Source organism: Geospiza fortis, unplaced genomic scaffold (genome assembly GCF_000277835.1).
Source record: "Geospiza fortis unplaced genomic scaffold, GeoFor_1.0 scaffold172, whole genome shotgun sequence".
Taxonomy (NCBI): domain Eukaryota; kingdom Metazoa; phylum Chordata; class Aves; order Passeriformes; family Thraupidae; genus Geospiza; species Geospiza fortis.
In genome coordinates, this window is record NW_005054309.1 from 2,005,427 (window position 1) to 2,029,087 (window position 23,661).

Sequence of the window (23,661 nt, forward strand, 5' to 3'; positions counted from 1 at the left end):
CCAAGGCGTCACATTTGTCTCACCAGCTCTCCTCTCTACCATCAGCTATGAAGATCTGTCACAGCTTCTTCTCTTTTTTCCTCCTTGGAAAAACTTTCTCATAAATTCTCATTTTATGCCAACATAAGTGCAGAACATTTTCGACCCTTGCAATACCCTCAGCCTGTTGGTGTAACTGAGCTGTCATGGAGCACAGAGGACATGGTCACCAGTATTCCATTCAAGGCAGCAGATCCTCCAAGGCACAGCAGCTCTTCAGGTGCTACTTCAACAGTGTCAATGTCTCCTCATTTATCTCAAAACCTGAGAGCACTTTAGGAATGTTCAAATAGTTTCACAAACTGTGAAAATGAAAAGGGTAAATGAGGAAGGATCATTTCACCTGCCCAAGCCCAGCTTGGAAGGACCAAGAAAAGAGAGAGACTGAGTTTAAAACCCAGTAAACGTCCTCTTGAGCAGGCTCAGCTAGGTCACTTTAACTAAGGGGAGAATATTCACCTATATTTTATTGATTTCCATTAAATACACTATTATCTCAGTCTGGGCACTTATTGGACAGACACCAGGCTCCACAAGATCTACCATGTCATTCACTTTGAGCTGCAGGTGAAAGAGCAATACAACCCTAAATACACACAAGACCTCAGCTGAAATCTCCACACTTCTTCTCTCCATTTCTTGAATGCCTGTGGTAAAACTTCTCAAGGAAGTTTGCACTGGGCTATCCAGTTCTAACCAGAACAGAAACATCTGCTACACTGTGCAGTTTTCCTCTCCTGTAGATGGCAATCAGCTTCCTTGGAGAAAGCATCAGGCAGGAGCAGAGACCATGAGCTGATGGCTTTGGCCATGCTGCAGAAGGTGCCAGTGGAGTCACTGCCCTAACACTAGTGCCAGTGACTTTCTTAAAACTAGTGTTAGGAATAAAGAGAAAATACAGGACCACCAAAAGAAAAAAAAACTTAAAAGGGATCATAAATTTCCTTTTTTGTTCCTTTTGGAGAACAATGCTAGAAGCATGTGGGTCTGCAGCCTAGAGAGACAACTGAGGAGATTCAAGCTCATCTGATATTCTTAAAACATACAAGACCAGGATTCTCCCATGCGAGGCAAGTCCACGTGCCCTCCTGAAAAGCCATTTGGAAAGTTTCTAAATGCAGTAGGAGAAACATAATCCTGCTTGGTCCATGCCTGTTTCTCCCTCTCCTCCCATTAGCGCAGGGGGAGAAGGTTGGCTTAGAGCAATACCACACTTCAATTTGAATATGAATCACTCCTCTGGTGAGAAAACAAAACAGAAGCCCATTTCATATGAGCCTTATCTGAAGATATAATGAAAATCAACACATATAACAGGAGCAATTGAAATAAAACATGGTGAAAATACTGCCTCAGACAAACAAACAACAACACTTTCCATTCTAGAAGATCCCAAAGTGTTTTACAAACTCCTAGAGCCAGGAATAATTTCATCTGCCACTGAAACATGGCTGTCTCTGGATGGATACTCAGCACCATGTTGTAATTCATGATGGAGGGAAAAATGTCATCAAGTAGGAACTGACAGAGTTCAGGACAGCATGATCTTCAGTGGGAACTGCACCATTTTTCTGGAAAGTGGAAGTTGGGTTTAATTTCCATTTTTACAATTCAATGTGCCATGTGGGGCAAGAACCTGAACATGCACAAGATGCTGTACTTAAAATTGAAGTGATTGGATGTATAAAGATGGAAGTCCAACTCACGTATGCTGGTATTTTCCAACTTCTAACTCAAAAGCAAGAGAACAGCAGCTAGGTAGATGATTAAAATTTTTGAACCTTCCTGGGTATTACAAATTAATTTCTTATCATCCCACAGAGCTGAAGGGTCAGGATTTCCTCCCTCTGGTTCAGCCCAGATGAAGTTAAGGGTAAAACACCTCTCTCCCCAGCTGCCCTCCAGCAGGCACAGAAATATTCAACATTCTTAGGAACAGGCTGGAAGCAAGCACAGCATTACCATTCACCACTGCTAATGAACGTCAGTCTTGCACTTCAGCTGTACTGAAATGCTGACAGAAACTTCATTTTCACCCTCTCTCCTTTGCCCCTTGGCTCATTGCATCCACCTGCTGGGACTGTGGCTCACCTCACTGGCAGGCATGGGCCGCTGTCACAGAGCTGGCCAGCAGAGAATGCTCCAAACTGAGCCTTCTCTCCTGCTACTGAAACAGCAACAAACAAGAACAGAAGTCCTTCAAGGGCAGGGGATCTGAGCAAGTGATCTGCACATTTCCAAAGCTAAATGTTTATTTCTCCTCCTGACAGCATCTGGAAGCTTGCAGACTATTTATCTGAGTCTTAGAAACAGCTATTTAGTCCTGCAAATACATCAACAATTCACCTTGACTCAGAAGAATGGTTTGCTGAGCTCTGAGGAAACAATGAAAGAAATCATCTTTTTCTTACTTTTCTGCCAAATGTCTGTTAAAGCTTTTCTAAAAGGCATTTACTTAATCTTTTCCCACATTACATTATATATACAGTCACTATTCCAGAAAGAAAACAAAACAAAACTTGGTGCACAAATGCAAACAAATCTGGTTTTGGCCAGATCTGCCTAAACCAAAAGCCAGCTTCCTCTTCTGCTGGCTCAGGAGCAGAAACCCAAAGCCAGATAGTTCCTAAGATTTCTGAGAGGCTGACTTTTGGATAGGCTTATTTGAGTTTGTCTTCAGTACCTTGGGACTGTGCAACAATTCAAGGGAAAATGCTTTTAAAATGAACATGGATTTGAACGGCAATTTGAAAAACTACTACCGAGCCACTTTTCTCTGTAGCAATGACTTCTCTCCAACCATACAATCATATTCTTGCCAGCTGGGAGACTTGTCCTCATCTTGATTTAAGCAGACCTAATTAATTTCAGTTTTGTTGGGAAGGGGGAAAAAAACCCTACAACTCAATAAACAAGAAAGGAAAATTACAATGAGCTTAACATACCATACAGGTAAAGAGAATCATCAGGAGATTCAGGTAAAAAAAATTCATCGCTGATTCATCAAACGAGTCATTGAGATGTCTTAAGAACAAGATATTAAGAGAAGTCACTCTTCCTCTCCACCTTTTATTATTAGCTACTGCTGGAAGTGATCTTTTCTGCAAATCTCAAGACCATCTTGAAGTGCTGGAGATTTTAGGAAGTGAAAAGTAGCTCTCAAAATGAATTAAACTGCTTCAAAAATCTTTTATTAAAGGTTGTATTGTGCTTCTTTCTCACCACTGGGTATTTCAGATTAACTACCCACTACAAAAAAAAAAGGCACTGTGCAGTTCTAGCTGAGGGTCCAGGTTGGATGGGGCTTTTAACAATCTGGTCTAGAGGAAAGTGGCCCTGCCCAGGGAAGGGCTGAAAGATGATCCTTAAGGTTCCTTCAAACCATTCTATGAGAGTCCCAGATTTGGTGATACAAGTGCTTTTGAGTTGTAGAAACCGAGCAAGAGAGAAGCTACTGAAACAAGGGAAAGAAAAGGTGTCCAGTGCCGCTGGAGAAAGCCACTTCCAAAACCCCAGGAGAACCAAGGATCCCCTTGTGTCAGCTCTGCCACAGCCTCGAGCAGGGCTCTGTCAGGGAGCTGGCGCTGCCTGCAGCCAGCAGATTCCAGAATCTGCTCAGCCTGGCAGCAGAGTGGGAGGTGAGACTGCTGGCAGGAGCAGGCGGAGCAGCAGAGCTGGTGGAGATCATAAATGGAGGAGTGTTGTAAAACATGGAGGTGAGCACAGGCTGACGCTCACCTTCACAGCTCCCCCCAGAAAAGGACGGCTCTGTCAGGCTCTCACAGCTTTGAAACAGGTCCAGATTTTGCTGGATCAATCCAGGAACCTCATTCCTATGCAAGTTTGTTCTCACACGCAAACATGGCGAGGTTTTAACCACACACATTTTGCACAAGTCCCGCAGGCCCAAACTTTCAGGTTAATCAGGAAACTTGGTCTTAAATGGGATTGTAAACCAAAGGAAAGAGATTATAGATAAAGGCAACAACCACGAAAAACTGCAGAGCAGTTTGGGTGAGAAGGGAGCTTTAAAGTACTCCAACACTAAGGTACTGCAAAAAGAGGACCTTTTCTTAAAACAGGACTTACTTAAAAGGATTGCACCAACAGACCTTCCAAAACTGATTTAATCACATGAAAATATGGGCTGGGCTCCCTGCATTAAATATCACCCCCGAGTGGAAAGTTCTCATCAAAACTATAACATATTCAGTTCCAGTAGAACAATTAGGTGACATTAGGTAGGCAGTTGTGACTCTCAGAAATAAATGACCTTGCTATTTACCACTATGTGCTATGCCTTTAAAAGTTTCCAAAAGTAATGGTCTGTTTCTGTGCATACTGGAATATTCAAGAGCATTTCATATCGTTTCTCATATCAAGAAAAGAGCAATTAGATCAATAATGAAACAGGAGAGCTCCCTTTTACTTTCTGCGGTTTGCAAAGAGGTTCATGTTTCTGTGTGAGCATAGCTCTTGTTTTAGTGATGTGAAAGTGTGTGGTTTGTGTGATACTCTGTTTCTTCTAATATTCAAGTTTCTGTTGTTATCTACCTACAATTTACAGTAAAGGATCTTTTATTCTCACACCTCTCAATCTCAAAATTAGATCAATTTTCCCAACAAGATTTTATTACCCATGCAAACCTTTAACAAATACCGGAAAACTTACTGACAACACAGCATGAAACCACTCAAGACATCACTATTGCTACCAAGTCTACCTGTACACGTGTCTGTCTATACAGACACATGAGGCAGCAAACACAAACCTTACCTTGGGGAAAAGGACTATTTTTATGTTTGGAAAAGCAACTAGAATTCCATTGAAATTCATGCTGACAGGCCCAAGGCACCACACGGAGTGGGTAAAGATTATTAAGCAACACTCGAATCACCATGTATACATCACTATTGTGCTATTTGTTGTGATTAGATTGCTACTATTTCCAAAATATTTCAAAATATTTAAAATTTGTCACCACCTCTGCAAAGCATAAATCTAATTCTAGCAAAAATTTCTGAAGAACTTTCCAAATGGGAAGGACACTGCAATTACTAGGGATGGGTAATCTACTGTCTCTAGCATCAAACCAAACTAAGCCATTTATAGCATTTTGGCCCTCTCCACAACAGACAAGAGCGCTGATATTTTAGCCAGAAATGTTAATTTCCAGATAGTTGTTTCTGGCCATGTGCTCTACTCCACAATCTTTGACTGTGCTCTCCCTGTGTCTCTGAAAGAAATACATCTTTGTCAAATATACTGAAGGTCGTAAAGAGAAAATTCTCTTGCTGCTTCACCACAAACATCAATTCAACGGCAAAAATCTAAAACCAACTAGAATACTAAATATTTCTGAAGAAACAAAGTAAGTCAGCAGCAGCAAGGTTTTAAACCCTTTGTTGAGTCATCTGGTCAGCTCTGTAGTGTGAACCTACTAAATCACACACTAAAGAGTCTGCACTTCTCAGTGATGCCCCATTCTGCATCTCTCTGGGCCAGCCTCGTAGTTTGCATACAAATATTGTTAATGGTCATAAAATCATCATGCCCTATCTGGCATTAATTTAATAATTATGGCATTACACTGCACTAGCCAATCACCCAGCTGCCTTGACTTAGATTAATTCAAGCAAGAATTAAGGGACACAAATATTCAAACTCCTTGAGGCATCTTGCACCCACCCAGGGAGGACTTGGCTTTCAGCCACACTGCATAAATCCCAGTGGGATTAGTCAATTTTCAAGAGACTTCTTTACGGGATAAGTAAGGAGGTCAAGTGCTGAGATCTATAAAAAACGGCATGATGGGTGTATATAATGCCCCACAAGACACATCCCTCCAACCCTTTACAGTCAGCAACAGAGATGACTAAATGCACACAGCAAAAACCATTTTAACCAAGGCCATGGAAACAAAACTGGCAAACATACTATTTATCATACTATCTTAACATGAAATAAATTTATCTGATTAGACCACCAAATATGACAAAAAAGACATCTTTGGAAGAGATGAGCAGAAAGGACCATGACACTACTGCTTACCTGGCTCTAGCTGAAGCAGAACTGCTGAAACCTTTAAGTCTCCCTGCAGACAGCCCTGATGCTCTTGGGAAATACCAGCAGCTAAATCTGGACTATCACAAGACTCTTTAGGACATCCTTCTTAACTATTTGGGCAATGCTCAATAAAACTATGGTACAATACACTCTGCTGTAAAAGTGCCCCAACCTAGGTGTTGCCACCGTGGGCAGATGCAAGTCAGAAACTGCTGTTCAACAAAAATGTTTAAAGTAAGTTGAGTAAGCCAAAAACATTCTAAATCACAGTCACAATTGATCGTGGTGACCATGGAGCTCAAGCACACCAAATTTCAAAGGCACTTGGTTTCCCCACTGCTCAATCTTCATGCAGGAGGCCTGACGGCATCCTGCACCCCTCCAGCCTCAGGTATTTCTCAAACTTGGATGACACTGTGGGATCTGATTTTGGTATACAGGTAAACCCAGACTTGACACAGCAAACAGACCATGGGAACAGTTTTGTTTATTTTAACATGAACTCTTGACACACCTCAGGAGAGCCATCACGGCCCTACCCTTCACCAAAACACCAGGAAGGAGCTCAAGCCGCTGCTGCAGCTAAACCCAATGCTGGGAATGGCTCCAAATACTTCTCTGGAAACTAGCGTGATAATAAAACTTCTGCTGAAGTCACAGGGCTCTCAGGCAGCTTGAGATGGGCTATCAGGAAGTGGGACCCATCTCAAACCAACCACAAGCTCCTCGCCAACAGATTCCCATCAGCAGAACAGCACCAGTCATTGCCCTCATCTGGGCACTTGGCCATGAGAAAATGTTGGAAAAGCCTCTTCTGTTTTTCTCCTCTCTCAGACAAGTTCACGAATCACCACCACTGGAGATTAACTGCCTTCCCTCACTGACAACCTGAGTAGGATTTGGACCACTGACAAAGATTTCTCCTCATCCTCCAGACCAGTTCATGCACTCCCTATGGAACCCTACAGCGTTTGTCACGGGCTCTGAGTGACCTTGGCACAAACAGTAATTCTTGTCTCTCTAAGCAAGAATTTGGGAAAGCAGCCTTTACTGGACAGGTATGTCTGGCTGAGATTTGTGATGAGATGCAACACACGGCGCAGTGTGCGACCTGGAGAGATATTGCCATCAGCTAACAGCAGCACTGATTTCTTTCTTCCCTGTCCCTCATTAGCCTCAGAAGCCGGCCTTGCCAGCAGCAGTCATGCAAGCTGAGACAACAAAGCACATTAATGATGGGCCCCATCATGTTCCATATTAATTACTGTAGCTAGTAGTAAACTGTTGGTTATAAATCATATTTTGATAACCTGCCCTTTCTTTGACAAGCAAGCTCCAATGTTTAATGTTGCACTTAATCCTCAGATAATACCCCAGGAGTCCTCACTGTGCCCAGCAACAAATCAAAGCAACCTTCAAAAGGCTGGCACGGGTCCCCTTTTCCTACACACCCCAACCTGAAACTATCCCATTGCATCAACTTTGTTATAGGTCAGCTCTAAGGGCTGAGTTGCCAAAACCAGCAGCACACTCAGTTCTCGAGTGTCCACAGGGCTGTCCCAGCACTCCTCTGGGCTGGCAAAAGCCATGTACATTTATACACATATCCCAGCCTTCCAGAAATGCTGCACTATCAGTGCTCTGCAGGGTAAAACAGCAGGCCAGTAATCCCCAGAATATCCCTACATTCAGAAGAGAGCAGGATTACTTCTACCTAGGACTGAAACAGTCAACTAAAATCTATCCAAAGCCATCATATTCTTATTTTTGTTTCTTTTTAATTCAGTGACATTTAGCTAGCAGAACAGCTGTTAGCAAAGGTCTAGGAGAGGTGGAATTCCATTTTCTATATAAAGAATTATGTTTTGGAGGAAACTGCAATTTGACAAAAATACCTATTTGGCAAAGTACATTCTAAAAAGTGGAAAAATATGCTGTGCTTTTTCTAAGGTAGCAAAAGATCCACCATGGCTCATGAAAGCGAGCCTAAGTTTTAGGAACAAAGATATTAAATTATTTTGCAATGTGCATCCAGGAAAATAAGGCCTCTAAGAAGCAGAATAGGGAGAGACCCTTCTTCATCTCAGCCAGATTTGCCCATCACCTCCCACCACCATCAAAACACATGAAAAAACTCATCTCAGGCTTCCCACAGAGCTGCTCCAGCTTTTACTGGTAACAACTGGCTGGCTTCAGAAAGAGCTGGGTCAAGCCTGACAAAGTCAGCACCGTCCTTTATTTTACTCTGAAGGGCCAGCACCACACCAAGCAAGAACAAGATGTCGCGCTTGCAATTTGCAGTGTTAAAATCCCAACAGCTCAGGAAGAGAATCAGCAGTGGTAACCAAGAATCCCATCCTCTCCTCCACGGACGGATGTGAAGCCCTGCGACCCCACTCCAAGCTGTAAATTAAAAGTGCTTGCAGCAGTCAAGGGTTCATTCTTGTTCTTCCACCACTGGTGGCAGATGGTATGTGCTATTATTAAATCTTGATTTCCAGCTTATAATAGTAGTTGTATGAAACCTTCTGCACTAAGACAAGAATTCACTATTTTTATTTTGGGAAAAAAAGCAGAAGTCTTACAGTTAAGTAACTTTTCTGTTTTAATGATTTCTTTCAAAAATTTGTAGCATACTTCTCCTAATTGGAAACACACAGAAAATAGGATATGGCCTATTAGTTAAAGGTCAATGCACATTTAGCCACCTCTTTTGAAACTGACAGTATTGTCATGACAGCCATAAAAGCTGCTTTGAATTTTAGTTCCCTAGAAAGTAAATACAAGGAATCCCAAGGCCGTAACCACAAGTGCCACAGCTCTTAACTCTGATGTCATATTCAGCTGAATGTGTGCTGCAAAAGTCAGGATGGTAAAGCTTCAAAATCAGCTCATCTAAGGGAAGGACACAGTAATTATCCCCCTGCCCACTGCCCCAGACATATACCACATGCCTCCATTTGATGCAGCATCAACAGCAGAAGTGTTTTATCCCCAGGCATTTAGTGTGGGAGTCTGTGGGGTTGCTGGGACCATTCAGGGGGCTGCTACAACCAAGTATCTCACACTGCTCTTACGTTGTAGTTGAGTTTGCAACTGTTCCTTGCCATTCCAGCTACCAAATAAATGTTCTCTTCTTTTTCTTTTTTTTTTTTTTTTTAGGAACCAGTTAAATCCATTTGTATCAATTTGTTTCTCTATCAATTAGCCAGGGCATAGGGGGCTGATTTTCAGACCCTCTTCTAGTGCGTTAAATGTAAGGGGACAGTGTAATTAATAGATGTCAGGCACAGTGCCCCTTCATGCATTGATTTCCTCCTGCTTAGGAAACACTCAGGGAGAACACAATCACCCCTGGCTGTCAGGGGTCTTCATAAAATCCATAGGCTTGGATTCACAGGAACTGCTAATCATTCTGGATGCTGAGAAGGGGGAAGGCAGAGCCTGATCTTTGTAAGGCAGAGGAAATTTCTTATTAATTGCAGCTCCTGAGTGTACTTCAAAGGGAGCTTACAAGAACAGAAAAACTTTCAGAGCAAGAGGCAACTCAGGAAAACCCTTTTGTTCCCAAGCTGCATCAAGGAAGATGGGAACACTCCCACTGAGTTCAGAGCATCTGCATCTCTGAGGCACCCCAGCCAGGGATTGCTGCAGCCACCCCAGTTTGCTCCCCCACTGCCACACCACACCACAGTCATCATCTTTCCATCACAGACAATATGGGTTTCATCAAGGTGTCTATATATAAAGTTGAACTTTGAGAAAAAACAGCATTTATGACTATCCACCTTGGTTGTTTCCTTTTAAGGTTTAATTTTTCCATGTCTTATATAAAGTCCCCAAAAAAAATAAAAAAGAAACCACACAAAAAAAAAAAAAAAAAAAAACTCAAGGTATTTGATTATTTCCCCCACCCCACAGCTCTGCCCAGGAATGCACAGCTAACAAACCACGTAGGACCAGTATTTGTGCAGAGCTGGTTAAAATATCCTCATTTTGCAAATGCTAAACCTCACTGTACATACCACACAAATCAAAAGCAAAGAACGAAGACAATCCATGAGCATATCAGGCAATCTTGCTGGATATTTTGCTTACCTTTGCATAAGCAATAAAGCATTTTTCACTGTACACAGAGACTCGAGCCCAAAAATACCTACCCAGAACTGCTCAATCTTAGCTACTCCACAAGGCACAGGACACCAATTCTACTTTAAAAGAAAAAAATACCCTTTCTTCTATTTGCTGAGTCTCTCTGGAGACATAATGGCACTTTGGCAGGGCAGCATGTTTAATAAGAGATGATGGGAAGAGAAAGGTTCTCTAAGAAAGGAGATGTCAGTGCCATGTAGCCAGCATACTGCAAATGTTGTATTTCAAAGCAATATAAATAACAAATTATTACATCTCTCTCTTCAGAAGTCAGAAAACACTCCTCATGCAGCGTTTTCTTTAAAATACTGCCCTGTGTAGGCATCTAGACAATGCAGTGACCTGGTCTATGACACAGAGATGCACAGGGGGAACAGACAGAAGTTAAAGCTGGTCTGAAACAGCACCACATGCATGTGGTCCTGCACCAGCACCCACCAGAGCACACATCTGCTGGCAGCCCCACCCTGCAGCCTGCAAGGGCTGAGTGCCTTTCCCACTGGAAACCTTTCCGTGATGCTAATCTGCTACAGAAGGAAAATCACTAGAGGAGGACACCCAATAGCTTCCAGCCAGAACACAACACGCCTTCAGCAAGACTTTTGATTTTCACAGGCACACACTGAAGTTGTTCTTCACAACAAAGAGCAGCCTGTCTGTTGCATAACTAACCTTAGGCTGCGTTAGATAAGTTGTGCCTTCTCACAGATCAACTGACCTTAAATAATGTCCCCAGTGTATTCAGAGCCAATAGGTTTTTCTCTTAGAGCTCAACTGACAGGTCTTCTCCTTCCAGCTATTTCTTCAGAAAGGCACACAAAGAAGGTTTCAAGAGAAATCTCATGCTTACTGTTCCAAGAGCAGCTTTCCAGGCCAAAAATGAAGGCCAAGATCTTAGCTCCAGAGCTGCATCTCCCTTTAAAGGCTTCTTGAGCACTTCACTGCAACAGCACGAGTGAGAGCCTTGGCAGGACGGATGTGGGGCTGAAGCAGATGATAACTGGAAAACTCAGCCTGTCTCTGGAAAGCTTGCTGCCGCTCTGCCACTGAGTCAAGACAGAAGGAAAACAGCCAGCCATGCCAATGAAACACTGCTTTGTATTCTGGGTAAGGCAAAACAAAGGTCTGGTGATGAGGAGCTCTCGCGTGTCATGCGAGGGTCAGCAGCAAAGGCAAATTCCACCATGGCATTTCCGTTCTGTCGCCCAGCCCATTGCTGGGAGTGGATACAGCAGGATCTTTCATTGCTTGTCCAAAAATGGCATTTAACATAGCTGTGCAGCATCACCCCACTGCCACATTCCACTCCAGAGGAGAGCTGTTAGTCCCTGCACAAAGCTGAAGTCACAGGGCATGGTGTGATGAGCAGGTGAAATCCTTTAATATCATTTCTCCAATCCCCATCCTGAGTGCAAGGTGATGTAGGAGCTCTGCAGCTGCCCAGAGGTAGAAACACATGGGAAGAGATGGAGACAGTGCCAAATTAAGCACTGCACCCCTCTGCACCCCTCCTGGCAGGTCGTTTTATTGTCCACAAATAAATTGTACATTCCCTGTGATGTCAGAAACAAAATGTTCTGCAAAGCAGGCCCATAACCCTTTGGGAACACAGGCACCAAAGCCCAATAAACCCATGGCAAAGACAGAGGCACTAAAAGCCTGGCTGTTTTCTGACACCAGCTTAGCTGTCATACAGATTCCTCTTGAACAGCAGTTTCTTACTTAAAAATCACGGTGCACAGGGCTTCCCTTCTTGATATGTGTTGCTCCACTCATCCAGTTGATAGCAAGACAGATACAGCACACACATCCAGCAATTCCCTGATCTTTTCCAATGGAGTACATCAGAGCAGAAGCCCTGCCTCACCTCTTGCAATTAGCTAAGCTGGGCTTCATTGATAAGGCTGTGCCCTACAAAAGAGCTGTGTTCTTCCACATTCCACATCACCTCTTGCTGTGAGCACAACAGCCCAGACTTGTGAGGATTGCTCATGCCAGGGGAGGTCCACAGCTGCTGAGGAGCTTTCTAGTAAATCCAGCCCTGATGGCAAAGGAAAGGGCTTGCAGAGCAGAGTTACAGGAATCTATTCCTCCTGCATTAGTCAGCATATACAAATACATCCTCTTGCTTCATTAAATTTTAATTGGAGTACACATGAATAGGCTTTGCTGGTTACTTAATCAAAGGGAGTCTGATTACAAGGTGCTCACATGAAAAGCTAGAAAGCAACATCCTTCCTCGCTTTTCTTTTGGATTTTTTTAAGCAGCCATTGTTGATTTCTTCAGGTCAGTTGACATTTTAGGGCTGCTGCAAAGAACCATGAAAAGTAGCCACAAAGAGTAAATAAAGCACTTTGAAGGGAAACAGGACACAGATCATTAGCCCTGCATTCCTCTTCATTATCCAGACAAAATTTAAATTCAAAATCCCAGAGCAGATGTTGCATTAGCAAGCTGATCAGCAGTGCTAAACACAAGGATGGCTTTGCTGCTGTGTGTCATGCATGTGTGGCTGGACTGTCTGGAGTTTCAGTATTTTAAGTGTCCTTAAGTGTCTGAAACCACAGCAGATCTGAACCTATAACAACTCCTACTCATAAACTTTGGGATTTCCTCAGCAATTGCATTCTCTGCAACACAGATGCTTACTTGTTCACACACGCCTTCCCTGAGGTTAGAGAAACTTTGCACATACTCTCTTGCCTGCCTAGAACGGGACAACCATCTCCCAAACTTCTTCCTCACTAAAACCATGAGCTGTATGACCAGATCCTCAACTTCCATCAGATCCACACAGTTGATACAGCTTGAATTGACTTACAGCAGTTTGCACTGGCTGAAAAATCTACCAGCAAAGCAACTGCAGTTGCACAAGCACAGCTGGGGATGGGAGCTCAGTGCCTGACTGTGTGAGAAATAAAAAGCAGCTATGTTGTTCTGCACGGCTCTGTTTGCTAAGCGAATCAACAAAAACAACGAAAAACAAACAAACAAGGAAAAAAAAAACCAACAAAAAAAAACTTTCAGCAATTTGAAACCACAACAGACAACTCACTGGCCTGCTTGTGCACGCTTGCTCAGAAGTGTATATATTCTGTACAGTGACAGGTTCTGGCAGCCAGGGACTGACACACTTTCTATGGCAATGTCCTAATACTAGAAAAATTTGGTCACAAGCTAAAAATGTTACAGAAATAGCATAGGATCATAAGTTATGAGCTGAGTCAGAACTCTATCTGCTACTTGACTTTTATACTATTTCATTCTTTAAAAAAAAAAGCCCATCATGCTGTGGGGTTTTTTTAAAAAACAGTTTGCTGCTACCATCACTTATGAAGAAGAATGAGCCTTTGTCGAGGGGGAAGAAAGTAATTTAAAATGGCAAAAATCGATCTGAAAGGAAGCAAAGGACAGAGATCCCCTCATACACCACAGCCCTGTGTGTAGTAAGCCCTTCACTAACACCACAGCCCCTCTGAGTGCCAGTTCTGGAGGGCAAGGGGCTGCCCCTTCATCAGGTACATACAAGGACTCCTCCATCACAACTCCAGGGATGCTGATGGGATTGTATACGGTAGTACAGTGCCCTAATTCCCAGGAATCCTGGGTGTACAATGCAGTCTCCTGCATAAAAGCATTTTATTTGCACTCTGTACTTGTAAATCACTGGTAAATAATTAACAGACAGCATAAGTATGCAACAGAACTGAGTCACAGGTGTTAGCAAAGGAAAACTGCTATAAATGGATATGTCACAGCAATAAGCTGCCTGTTCACCTGTTGGGTGCTGGAGGAATTAAACAATTTAGTTTTCATAAATTAACCCCTGACACCCAGAACCTTACTAGAAAGCCCATCCATCTTCCTTCTCTGCTATTTCTGACCATAACTTTTCCTCCTTTCACAGTCTGGACAGTCTTTAAATGAAGAACCAATTAAGTTTCTCAGGCTTCTGATTGCTGGGTAGAGCTGGGGGGTCACACACAGGTCTATTCATTCATCCCAGGGAGGGAAAGGGAGATGGGAGCAAGAAGCCTTGCCCAACATGCCACTGGGAGCTGCCAGACTTGCTGGCTGCAGCAGCAGGAAAGGATTTCTCCAGTATGAACACACAAATGTAGCACAGGAGGAGACCAACCCTTGTTTAGGTTCTCCCTGCTTCCTGCTGCCCCTCACATCCTACAGGCTGTTTCTGCAAACAGTCCAGGAGATATTGTTTTCTCTACAAACAGCAGGAAGGCAGAGGAACAGAAATCCTCCTGCCAGGTGTGACACTGCAAAGAACTGAGTGTGGAGGGCTCTCCACACTCCTTAGATCACCAAAGTCATTTGGCACCACAACATTTGAGCCCCAAATACACAGCTGCTGGAATGGCAGGAGGCAGAAGCCTGCCAAACAACTAGGAATGGGGGAAGCACAAATCCTTAGAGAAAAGTGAATGACCAAAAGCTGCTCAATCCAAGGCAGTGCACTGAGGAAAGTAAATCATCAGTGTCTCGCCATTCTTTGCTGTGGGTCCCTCAGAAAACACAGATCCTCTGCCTCGTCTGCAGCTCTGCCTGGAAACAAAACCCAAAAAGGACCTTTTCTGACAACAGCTTCAAAATGTTTAAGCTCATTTCACCATGTTTGGTTCGGTTTTGAATACAGTAACATACAAGCAATGAATTCTTGATTTTTATTTTTTTTTAAGTACAGCTCCCATAAGCTAAAAAAGTAAATGGGAGTGCTTTGCTTCCTGGGGTATGGAACTGGAACATTTTTCTAGCACCTAATAAAACATTGTTTGGTTGATACTAACCATTAAAATATGTGTTTCAAGTCATGTAATGTTCCCTGTGAAATTTGCCTTTTTGCTCCATGAAAAAAAGGGCACTGAAAGGAATCCTGCAGCCATAAGGATCTCACTTAATTCATGGAAGTATCGTTTTAAAAGCCTCACAACGTGATCAAAGCACTGTTGAGAACAGATGTTCCAGGCTTTACAAATTCCAGCATACGTATTTTTAATGACATTTATCACTGCTAAATTCTTTCAGCCATATTTTTCCCCACAAGAAGCATGCAGGCACTTTCCTCCTCGGGGAGGATATGTTCACATGTGGACTGCTCTCCAGCCACAGACCCTGTCCCCTCCCAGCATCCCTCCCCATCTGCAGTGAGGAGAGCTGCGCAGTGTCACCAGCAGCTGTGGTGGTAGCCAGATCCCAGCAGAGCTGGGCATGGTGTTCCCCACTTCACAAAGGGAATTTAATGTAGGAATCAGTCTCAATGCTCAGACTGTGTCTCTCAACCCTTCACACAGACCCTCTCACAGAAAAGTCACTGCTCCACTACCCTGACACCAGAGTACAGCCTACAGAGCTCTCCATAAGGTGTCTTTTTGTTACCAAGGCATTCATTACCATCATCCCTCAAGGCCACAGCAGGCCACCACTGCCCTGACAAGCTCTGAGCAGCCTCATCCCACCTTAAAGCCAACCCTGCTTTGAGCCAAGAGCTGCATGAAATACCTGCACGACCCTTTCTACCTAAAATGTTGGATGGTTATAGATCTCAAGTAGAAGCCCTCAGCCATGGCAACACTCAAGAAAACACCTTCCCTGGTCCCTCAGCTCCTGCCATGGATGTGGAACCCCCTGGCTGTGCACAGGAGCTAGAAAGGTCCTTCCCTGGCTGTAGCAGAAGACACTCAGCACTGCCCAGCTACAAGGCCAAGTGCAAGCAGGAGATGCTCAGGTGCCTGGGGGGCTGCTAAAGCCAGATGAGCTGAGCCAGAAGGAGCAACAATGGGGAGCTGCAGGGCTGGGAAGGAACCTGCTTGTTCCTAAGACAGCAGCAATGAGTCCCCATTCCTAGAGGTGATCATGGAGGCAGAGAGCACATATTTCAACTGCAGTTCAAATGACAGTCAAATTTCCACCAAGAGCAAAGTTCCCACAAAGTTTAGCTCTCCACAGTCAGTTTCTGTGTATTCACAGTCTCAGGAGCATTACCAAGTTCTCTGTTGACCAAAAGTCTGAACACCATGCAGTGCTGGGCAGTTTCATGAGAGTGAGCTGTGTACCAACAAAAGACTCACAACTACCCCAGAATCTGAAACATAAAACTTATCTCTGAATAACATCAGGTTTTTACCCCTTTCAACCAAAAACAATTTTTAAAAGGGGATCTGAAACAACAAGCTCCTTTCAAATTTCACACGTTCGCAGAAGAGGGTGTTTGTGAAGAGGACCCCACAAGCACATCACTTCTCTAATATGTGCCCAATTTAGTTTCACCTGTCTCCATGTGCTCCCTTCCCAATTCCTACAACCTGCTTGCACATCCTGTTTCACTATGAGCATAAGCTTCTTCCCTGGGGCAACAGCACTGCCTTCACTTCTCCTCACAGTGTGCCCAGGCACCAGTCAAAATAGGAGCAAAAACACCAGCAAAAACAAGTTTACCCATCTTGCTTATCCAGACTGTGAGCCCAATCAAGGCATCACCAGGGCTGTGGCAGATCCTCACCCTGGGCTTTGGGTACCACCAAAATGACACAGCAACAGGCCCACAGTTAAGTCAATCATCAAGAAGTTGAAAGAGTGACCTCTGAAAAAGCAGCACAAGGCAAAGCAGGTCTCCCAGAACAAGGGAGGAAACGAGGAAACACATGAGGGCAGAGGCACCAAGGTTGCAGTGACAGGGAGGATGCTCAAAGTGAGCACACATCATGCGAACAAGGACAACAACTCAAGCAAATGCTGAAGGATGTTGAGTTGCTTAAAACTTATTTACTTCTTCATTTATGAGGTACAACTTTGTATTTTGAGTACACACAGAAAATGTGCTGAAAATATAAACACTCACACAAAATCTTGCCATGCTGGCAACAGAGACTTTGTACGGGCATGAGCAAGTGCTGGCACACAAACAGGTGCATTCACATCTATACTGCAGCTTTTCAGCAAAAGGACTGCTCCCCTAAGAGTCCTCAAAGTGAGAAAGAAAGGAGGAGGGGTGTACAGCCCTGTCACAGACAGGCCATGCTCCTCTGCTCCAGCCTCAGAGACAACCAGCACTGATATCAAAGTCTGTTTTCCTGCAGGGCCTGTCCAGACCCTCTCTCATCTGTGGGAGCATCACCCCAACAGCTGCATTGCACCCTGGGCTGCAGCCACCTCTGGGGTGTGAGTCTGGGCCACCCCTGCTCCTGCACTGCCCCAGTGACAGTGCCATCAGCCACGGACAAAGGACAGTATCTGCAGAGCCCAGGATGCAACGAGGGAATTTTAAAAGGGCACTCCAGTTGGCATCAGAATTTACTGGAATTGTTCTGCTGAGTTATTAACGTCATAGCCCTGCTCCAGACCAGAGTCTGTTTTTTTATCTTGCCTCCCCAGTCCAAGTGAATTTGCTGGGTGATTTTAAGAAAGAGAAAAAGGCAGTGACCAATTCTCAGGCCTCCTGATTGAGACACCAAAAGAGAAAAAGCATTCCTACATTGCTTCCCTCTTGTTTTTATAAATAAAAATAATGTATAGCCCTAACTGCATAATAAATATGCTCAAAAGCTGTCCTTAAGTAAAAGCTTTTGATAACAAATTGCCTGTGCTAACCGCTGTTTTACTGTTGAATTTTTTATTGTTGCTTAAGCACTGCAATTATGCTAATAAGCCTGAGAGGATGGTACACTAAAGCATTGAATGTGACAGATATAATACTCAATAAAATGTTAATCTTACCTGAAAATTGGAATCAAACAGCCTTATTAGTATTTATGGATATGGCACCTCCAACATGTTTCTCTTAAGCGGAATATATATATGCAATAGATATTTCCAAATATACCCTACTATTTCTCATGCCTCCACAGAATTTAATTCCAGGTGGTTATTACCCCTGCTGCTAATTGCCAGTCCCTTTTGGAATAAGAAATGAGAGTGTTGCCTTCTGGGACATGCAAAACTCCTGCACATTGGAGGGCTTTTCCTTTGCCACCTGGAGGATGGCAGCTGTGGGGATGGGGACAGCTGTCCCCAGCTCTCAGCATGGCCACCAGGCTTGTGAGGGTGTGGCATGACAACAAAGGCTCTGCTCTGCCACCCTCTAACCTATTTTCCCCATATCCTCTCCTTTAATACTTACTTCAGTTATTTACAGGTGTTGGAGAAATGACTTCTGGATTTTAAGATGGTACTAAAGACAAATTTATTTATTTTGCTCTAAAACTTTTCAGCCATTGCTGACAGGGAACCAGACCCATCTGCTTCACCACAAGTTACAGCATTGCTGATTTGGAGCAAGAGCTGCTGAGCTCTCACAGGGGTCTGGCATGGAGGTGCTCTGTGACTTTCCACAAGCTGCACTGTTTTTTGCACCTTGATTTCACCACCTAGTCCCAGTCTGCTGGGAATTGCTTTCTCAACTGATGGCATCATTGTTTTTCACCACATATAGGCTTTCTCTAGGGGAATTTTTTTGGCCAACCCTATGGGTTTCAGACCCAGCCTCAGGGCTCCACTGCCATGAACTTCCTGTGAATAAAATTCAAGTGGTCTTCAGCACCTTAACTTTCTCATCTTCAGAAGGAAGAAAAAATGAACTCAGAAGAGCTACATGCTTCAGACAAACTATACTTACATTCATGACCAGGCTCTAAAGAGACCATTTGTACACAAGGGACTGTGCAGCTTTCAAGTGCTGCAGGTTAATGCCTAAATAGCAGCTGCTGGTTTACAGCTTCACTCCTCATGCTGCTCTCACCCACAGGAGTCAATTCTGCCAACAGGACAGCAGAAACATCAATAACCACTCTGATATTTCCTGACAGTAAAGCAAGATTCTTACCATTGGATGATGCACACTTCCATGGTGGCAAACATTAGGTGGGAGATATCTAGGAACTGTTTTCATGAATAGTAACAGCAGGGAAAACCCAAATTGCTTTCCATTGAAATCTGGGACTCCCAAAGGGCTCAGAGATTACAGCAGGTAACCTACAGGACACAACTCAAAACATCACAGGACACTCACGGGCTGTGCTCAGCCACGCTTGCAACGCATGCTGGCTTGCAGTGAGGGCAAGGATGGAGTGCAAAGATGGGAACAGGGTGGCTTTGCAGGACAGAGCTTAGAGCAGCTCCACAAACCCTCATTCGCATTGCAAGGAGCGCAGCACTTGGAAAAAAAAAGTCAGCTGCTAAATCAAGGGAAGCTACCAACTGACTGAGCTGGCACCTCGAAGAGCCAGGAGATGTATCCAGGGCTCCTCCACCCCAAGCAAGCCCCAGCACGAGATGCCAGACACCAAATTTCAGAAGCAGACAACTGAACCAGGCACACAGCTACAAAATGCTGCAGGGCCACACAGCAGCCACTCCCATAGAGGTGGCAGGACTCATCCCTGCCATGTTAAGTGAGTCTTGTCATTATTTTCAACCCTGCAGGGAAATCTAAATTGAACTTTGGCATATTGCTTTCTTTTGCTAAGCAGCAACGCTTGAATGTTAACTCCAGTCCTGACAGGCATATTTATGGACTATTCTTTGCAAATAATCTTACCCTGACCAGTCCAAAAGGTCAGAACCATAAAAAAGAATAACAAAAAAAAAAGCACAAGGCTGGAAAACCATCACTACCATTGGCACAACCCCTCAACTTATTAACCGTCCTTGCAACAAGGTGAATTGCAAGGTCTTGGATTTATTTGATTGATTGAGATCAAAAGATCATGGGGGAACACAGTAAATTGCATCTTTCCACGAACACATTTTGCTTTCAAGATTTGAGCAGATAGTTGCAGGAATTGAAAAGCTCAAGAGGAGGAAAAAATAAAAGAGAAAAAATAAAAAAACATGTACAAAGGTGACTTCAGAAAGGCATCCCTTATTTTCTTCTTGACACGATCTGCATTTCTTAGAGCTATTTGCAAGTTCCTTCCATGTCCCTGTACCCCTGAGACACAACAGCTTATCTCTGCTAAGTAGAAGATGATAAGGAACAATAAGACACTGGTTTAACTCCAGGGCAGAAACCAGTGTTTGCTGACAGTATGGATGAAATGTAAATTTTAGAGAAACCAAAGTCCAACAAGAGGTTGAAGAACTTCCCATTGAATTTCAGATGTCCTACAAGATAAGGCAGGTATCTCACTGATCTTCTTCACTGGACCAAGGAAGACAAAGAACCTGAATACCCCTCTTGTCATAGGATGGCTCAGAGGCTGCCTGAGCCCAGGCTCCATTTGTCATCAGCAGCTCCCAGGGAAGGGATGAAGGAGAAAGATGCAAGGGAACTAAAGGAGCAGATATCTTCAGGACATAATTTCAAGACCGAGCTGGTGAGCCAGCATTTTTAAACTCAGGAAAAGCCTGCTGTGTTTGCTGTCAAGACAAGACAAAGAAACACAATGGAGAACATGAACAGAAGAGCAAGAGAAGAAAAATGAAACTCTCCTCGACTTCATCAGTCCTGGAAAAAGAGAGGAAAAGTAATCATTTGGTTCTTCTCTCTGTGTTCCACGTGATATTTGTGGTTTGCTCAGTATACCTATATTGTAGCATTGTGTTCTGGTGTCACAATAAAACAGATGAGATTACAATCTAAGAGTAAGAGTAAATCCCTTACATGGACCATGGAAGTGACCCAAACTCCCAGAAACTTACTACAAAGGAGCCAGAATTGATACAACTTCCTGTTTTTACCACAAGTTTACACTACATGCCAGCAACAGAGGATTAAACTTCTTCTTTCCCCTGAGCTTATACTTTCCTCCACAATTACATCACCATTCAGGTAACAAAGACACTGAGCACCAGCATTAATTGCTGCTGCCTCAATTCTTCACCAGACCATGCAGTTCGTTCTGCACAGATACACCCAGCTTTGCCTTTCACCTTATAAGCTTTGAATAAGGTTGTTAGGATAAGAATTCTCATGTTAATTATCAGTGGGTTAGTAGAACTCTCCAGACATCACCTAGTCTTATTTTTCCACCAGATGGAAGGATCGGTTCTCCTAAAAGCATGTCTGCTATTGCTCTTCCAACTTGTTCTTAAACCTTTCCATGACTGAAACTGCCTAACCTCCTGGGGGATCCACTCTAGCACTCAGCTATCCTGACTGTAGATCATTCACTAACACCTCAGCTAAATTTCCTTGCTGCAACTTAAGTTTATAATTTGTTTTATTTACAGTGGACAGATTCAGCTTATTTCCTCTCTCCATGACAAGTTCACTATTTCCAAAATTTCCAAGTTGAGGCAGTGCTGCTTGTCCTGTCTTTGCCCATTCTGCTTCTGCTCACAGCACATTCTCAATCTCTGCATGTGTATGTCATTCCTTACCCAAGAGAGAAGGCACTTGGCTATCACGAGGCTGTTTCAAGGGAAGACGCTCACCTCCAAAGGCTGATGCATTCAGGCACACACAGTTACAAAGTACTCTGAAACAAGAAAAAGAAAAGATTTGTCTTCAGGATGGCAGTCAGAGTCCAGTCCAGGAGTAACAGAAAAACCAGCAACTCTGAAGTGCAATTTTCGGCACCCCATTATTTAGCATACAAACAGATCTTCAAAAGCAACATCACTGACTGTAGATACATCATGCACCACCACTCAGAGCTGGCCACATTTTCTCTGACAACCATCATAAGGGTTTGATAAATTCGTGTTCTAGGAAACGAAGTGTTCCTGGACTTTGCAGAAAGCTCTGCCAAGGTATAAGCAAGATGCAGCACATGTCCAAATCAGATGGCTCTGACCCCAAACCTTTAAGCTCTGTGACAGAGGACAAATTTTAACGTTACCACTGGTGACTTTATTTACAGTGTCACTGAAGCCAACAGAGGCAAGATTTCCAGTCTACTCTGAGATTTAAATGCGTGTAATTACGGGACAGATCCAGAGGCTAAAAGTCAGGTCTAATGAATGGCTCTTCTATTCACAACATACTCCTTACCTGATCTTCAGGATGTTCTACCTAAAATGAATTCTCTCATGAACCCAAGTGTTTGATGACGTTGTAGAAAGGTAAAGAAATTATCTACGTGAACAGTGTTCAGAAACACAGAGGAGAGTTCCAAATGACAAAAACATCCCAAATTTCATGAAAGATAACAGGCAACAAGGGAGAGCAGCAATGATACATTTGCCATCCTACTTCTGAAGGCTCTCAGAAAAACAGTTAGATGGTAGTAGACAATTTGCAACAACAGCACCTTTCACCAGTAGATCACCTTTTGCACGCCATCTCATCTAAATTCCTGTCCCCCCTCACAAGGGGCTGTTGCTGGCCCCGAAGGATCAAGTGGCTTTGTAACAAATATGTCTTTTCCGATGGCTGAAGCCAAGAAACCCTCAATTTATCACCTGCTGTGAAAACAAGATGCCTGTTGCACATCTAAGGATGTGCCAATGCAAGAACTCAGTGTCTTGTCTTTTGCAAGGATTACCCATCTGACTGTTCTTTTGGCTACTGCACTTTGTCTATATCCAAGTTCTACTTGGGATGGTTTTTTTCACCCTTTGTAATCCTACCCAGCTGTCCTGGGCTTTTGCTTTCCTTCATCACTTGCACTCTTAGCAATGCCAACACTTACAGCCAGCCAGCCCAACTGCTGTCAGCACAGGAAGGCGACACACTCCTGATTAGCACTGATTGGATAGCAGAAGTGCTGTTTCCAAGGCTAAAGAGGAATACCTGCACCAATAACATCCCCAAAGCACCACATAGTAGCTGAGGAGACTGAGCAATAAATGCCTGAAGGTGAAAAACTCAAAGTAATCTCAAAATGTATGTTGGACAACTGATAAATGACTTTAAAAGCATGCCCATCTTTAAGGGTGAAAGTAGCTCCAAGGACTTCAGCAAGATCATCTGCAGCATCAGACACGTTACCTCCCAAAATACTAGTGAGATAAGGATGTTTAGCAAGGGATAGAGATATGAGGAATGCTTCCACCAAGAAAATACACCCATTTGTACAGCTGAATTACGACAGCTGTTGAAAACCATGGAGTAGCATTGAATGGCAGCCCAGGACAGGGAGCCAAGACAACTACCACATGCAATTGAAACTGCCAAGGGATTAAGTTAGGTCAAATGTAATTACACAAATTGGATCCTGGCCAGAGTACTGGCTTATTCAAGAAAATTAAAAGAGGTGTTCAAAAGTTTCAGAGATTGAGTCCTCCTCCTGTTAATTATTTGGTGAGTCAGTCAGTGAAGTCTCAGTACTCTGGGAGGCCATCTGAAAAAGGGGAAAAAATGAGGCATAAACTTGAAAGGCATTAGAAGCGATTAGCAAAAGCCTTTGTTCTCCATGGCAATCCTGGCTGCACCAGTGCGCGAAAGCCTTTCATGTCCATGCTGAAAAGTGGCCTCAGTTCCTTTGATACTTCTGGGAAGAAGCGTTTA

At 43.6% G+C, this 23,661-nt stretch overlaps 1 protein-coding gene across 1 annotated transcript in view; it reads right to left on the reverse strand.

The window, feature by feature from the left end:
• Positions 1–23,661, reverse strand: part of LOC115947675 (lipoma-preferred partner homolog) — a 142,611-nt gene that overhangs the window by 83,946 nt on the left and 35,004 nt on the right. Inside the window, exon 2 of the mRNA XM_031055418.1 lies at positions 21,591–21,688. The gene's annotated coding sequence lies outside the window, so the exon portion shown is untranslated. The remainder of the gene's footprint in view (positions 1–21,590; positions 21,689–23,661) is intronic.